Genomic DNA, 4,649 nt, shown 5'->3' on the forward strand with positions numbered 1-4,649 from the left:
ACTTTCGATAACTGCTGTACAGTATATTCATAAATGCCCCGTGTGAAGGCCGTGTACCCAGGTCAAATCATGACTTTTAGCTGACCTTGTGGCCACACTGAGCTTTGCTTCACTTCAATAGGTCACGGGGCTCCCAGGTCTGCTCACCCGATCCTAGTTTTCAGGAAGCAAAGCAAGCTAAGGTCACCAGGATCCAACAGTCCATAAACACCATACACTGCTCCAGGTAGGTACACCCTGACTGAGCTCCAGAAACTGGTCAGGTGCCAGTACTGGTGTTATGCTTTAACCACTTGCCGACCGGCCACAGTATATTTACTGCAGCAGTCAGCCCCTCACAGGCAAAGCGACGCTAGCCTGTGAGGCTCTAGGGAGCGAGCGCGCACCCCCGGAGGCGCGATCCGGCTCGCTCACGGACCCCCCCCCCCCGCGCGTGTGAGCGGCGGACCCGATGTCCGCCGCTCACTCGCGATCGTCAGTTACACCGGGAGAAAGGCAGGCAGCTAATGTAAACACGGCCGCCTGTCATTCTCCCTTGTGTAACAGCAGAGATCATATGGTCCTGCTATGTAGGACCGTAGATCTCTGCTGTTACATGAAAAGCCACATCCAATCACAGTTAGAAGCACGCCCCTAGGGACACACTTGACCCCTCCTTCTCAAATAAAGTTAACCCCTTCCCTGCCAGTGTCATTTTTACAGTAACAGTGCATATGTATAGCACTGATTACTGTAGTAATGTCACTGGTACCCCCAAAAAATGTCAGTCAAGGGTCCGATCTGTCCGCCACAATGTCGCAGTCCCGCAAAAAAAATCGCAGATCGCCGCCATTACTCGTTAAAAAAAAACAACAAAAATGACAAACATCTTTCCCTTTGTTAGTAAACGAAAAAACCTTTGGGCAAACCAATCAAAATACGCTTTTTGCATGCAATTTTGTTTACCAAACATATGTAGCAGAAAACAAATTGGCCTAAAATGTTAAAAGATTTTGATTTTTACATTTTTTTGGGGGGAATTTCATATAAAAAAATGTGAAAAATATTATTTTTGAAAAATTGTCGCTCTTTTTTTGTTTATAGCGCGTGATCAAAAAATCGCACAGGTGATCAAATACCACCAAAAGAAAGCTCTATTTGTGGGGAAAAAAAGGACGTCAATTTCATTTGGGCACAGCGTCGCATGATCGCGCAATTGTCCGTTAAAGTCACGCAGTGCCGAATCGCAAAATAGGCCCTGGTCAGGAAGGGGGTAAAATCTTCCGGGGCTTAAGTGGTTAAAATGACCCGGTCAGGTTCCCTGCAATAGAAAAGGTACTATACCCCCCTCTTTCATGGCTTGTGTCTCCTACTTCCTCTCCATCTCAGCATTGCAGCCTCCATCAGAATCTTCAGCATTTGACAATTTCAGGTCTGTCTGACGTCTCTGTACCTGCCGCACGCTGAGGGCCTGTCCTCCGACCCCTTCATTGCTGACAGGCTGCTAGCATTCTTCAGGAGGGCAATAACAGCAGATTGTGTGTGTCTCAGTATTAGGTATCCAATGACACCTTGGGGACCTTCAAAGGATGGATGACCGCACATTGATACCAGTAAAACTCCCATTAAAAGGTCAACAATATCACAGAGGGGGAGCAATTTTAACGTGTTTTACTCCAGAGGCGCTTGATCAGATGATTAAGCACCCCTGGCATGAAACGCGTTAACATTTGCTCTCCCTCTGTGTGTTGTGATATTGTGGACCTTCGACCTGCTGCAATAGAAATCTGGGTTTAACTGGTATCAGTATGCGGTCATCCAGCCTCGAGCGATGATCGAGATATTGTGGACCTTCAAATTGCTGCAATAGAAATCTCAATATGCGGTCATCCATCCTCGTCTCTTTGAAGGTCCCCCAAGGTCTCATTGGATACCTAATAGAGACCTATACCAGGTGGAACACATAATCTGCTGGTAATGCCCTCTTGAAAAATGCTAGCAGCCTGTCCGCAATGAAGGGGTCGGAGGAAGGACCCTAAGCAGGCGGCAGGTACAGAGACACCAGACAGTCCTAAAGCTCATTTCTGTAGCTGCAGGCAATGTGGAGTAATTCATCATCAATTTATTTACAATCAGTCTTTAATATTGATTGGACCCTGGGCAAACATTTTTTTTTTGGGCCCTTCTGAATCCATATATCAACTATGTGCAGGCTCAAGGGGCAGCTGCTTTGGATCCTACAACATTGACTGGGCCTGGGGCAGCTGCCCCTTTTGCCCTGCGTTAAAGACAACCCTGTGTACAATGTCACTGACTATGACTCTGTCCATTCAGAAAAGGAAGGAGCTGGTAAATTACATATTTACCGACCCCTTCCTGGTTCTCTATTGTGACACATCCCCTGCAGCAGCCGGCAGGAGAGGGAAGGAAGCACAGTGGGGGGGGGGGGGGGGGGCAGGGGAGCACACAGGGGCCCAGAGACAGCAGAACACAAGTGAACTGGATAGGAGGAGTGGCGGGGGCAGCATACAGAGGAACCAATCTCCTCCATTTTCCTCCTGCAGCTACAGGAGTAAAAAGGAGGACAGTGATTTCTCTACATGCTGCCCCCGCCGCCCCTCCTATTCAGGTGTACAGGGGAGCCACACAGGCCCCCTGAAGCATGGGGCCTGGTTGCAATTGCAACCCCTGTAGTTATGCCCCTGCCTTCTGCAGTGCACTCATTTATGTTTTTGGTTGTAACATGACAAAATGTGGAAAATTTCAAGGGGTATGAATACTTTTTCAAGGCACCGTATATCTCTACGAGAGATCACAGATGGTTTGTGGATAACAAAAGACTATTTATAGCGGGAGTATTTATTAAAAATGGGGCAAAATCGAATGTTCTCAGGCTATATGCGCTGCAGTTCGAGTGTTATTTACTGAAAAAAAGTGTGAATGGGGAAAATACCGCATAATGGCCACTAGATGGAGGAGAGGAGTATACTTATTTCCTATGATACTCAGCCCCATATTAGGGACCATAATGCATTTTTTTTTCCCCTTTCACATTGATTTTGTTTTTTAATGAATAACATTCGATCTGCAGAGGATACGGCTTGAGAACATTCGATTTTGCCCCATTCGCACAGAACAATATTACATGTTATTATAATAAACGAACAGCTATATCAGATCAACGCCATTATTAGACATCGTCTGTTTTATAATTATTTGCGGATGCTGATATTTATTCAATTCACATTGAAACAGTATTGGGTTTTAAAGGTTGGTGATTTGTTCAGTAACACACCTCCTGCACATCTGCTCTGGATGAAGGAGCACAGGAGGCACCTTTGGACAGCAGCATTTTCAGTCTGGGGGGGGGGGGGGCAAGTGTTAGATTTACTAGCAGATTCAGATGCAGTAACACATTGAAGCCAAACTCCAGCTCACACTTTATAATCAGTTACAGCAAACAGTTGTTTTTCCTTTTAGGATAAAAGTTTTACATGAATAAATAAATAAATAAAAGCTGATCATTGTAAGCACCCTTGTCAGTGGTTTTCTCATCCGTGTAATCTGATACATTCTGCTGGAGAGCTTGTACCTTTGGAAAACAACAGAATAGCTGGCTGAATCACTGGAAGAAAGAAAACTAATGCAGCCATCACATCTAAGAATTGACATGCTGCAATGTAATAAATGTTTGCAAAATGGCAAAATGATTTGTGGTTCACCATTTGAGCATTGCATCACTGGCCATACACTATACAATGTGATTGTACAATCTGGGTTCAATGTCCTATAAACATAGCAAAACTATGGATTTCATACAGCTGTCAGTGTTCACTGTGCTGCCCTTCCTGTGTCCTCATGTCTCCAGTGTGTCCTCATGTCTCCAGTGTGCCCTGCGTGTCCTCATGTCTCCAGTGTGCCCTGCATGTCCTCGTGTCTCCAGTGTGCCCTGCATGTCCTCGTGTCTCCAGTGTGCCCTGCATGTCCTCATGTCTCCAGTGTGCCCTGCATGTCCTCGTGGCTCCAGTGTGCCCTGCATGTCCTCGTGGCTCCAGTGTGCCCTGCATGTCCTCATGTCTCCAGTGTCTCCTGCATGTCCTCGTGTCTCCAGTGTTGTCTGCGTGTCCTTGTGTCTCCAGTGTGCCCTGCGTGTCCTCGTGTCTTCAGTGTGCCCTGCATGTCCTCGTGTCTCCAGTGTGCCCTGCGTGTCCTCGTGTCTCCAGTGTGCCCTGCGTGTCCTTGTGTCTCCAGTGTGCCCTGCGTGTCCTCGTGTCTCCAGTGTGCCCTGCATGTCTTCCTGTCTCCAGTGTGCCCTGTGTGTCCTCGTGTCTCCAGTGTGCCCTGCGTGTCCTCGTGTCTCCAGTGTGCCCTGCATGTCTTCCTGTCTCCAGTGTGCCCTGCATGTCCTCGTGTCTCCAGTATGCCTTGCGTGTCCTCGTGTCTCCAGTGTGTCCTGTCTGTCCTCATGTCTCCAGTGTGCCCTGCATGTCCTCGTGTCTCCAGTGTGCCCTGCATGTCCTTGTGTCTCCAGTGTGCCCTGCATGTCCTCGTGTCTCCAGTGTGCCCTGCATGTCCTTGTGTCTCCAGTGTGCCCTGCATGTCCTCATGTCTCCAGTCTGCCCTGCGTGTCTTCCTGTCTCCAGTGTGCCCTGCATGTCCTCGTGTCTCCA

The sequence above is a fragment of the Pelophylax lessonae genome (genome assembly GCF_965119305.1).
Source record: "Pelophylax lessonae genome assembly, chromosome: 9".
NCBI classification, from domain to species: domain Eukaryota; kingdom Metazoa; phylum Chordata; class Amphibia; order Anura; family Ranidae; genus Pelophylax; species Pelophylax lessonae.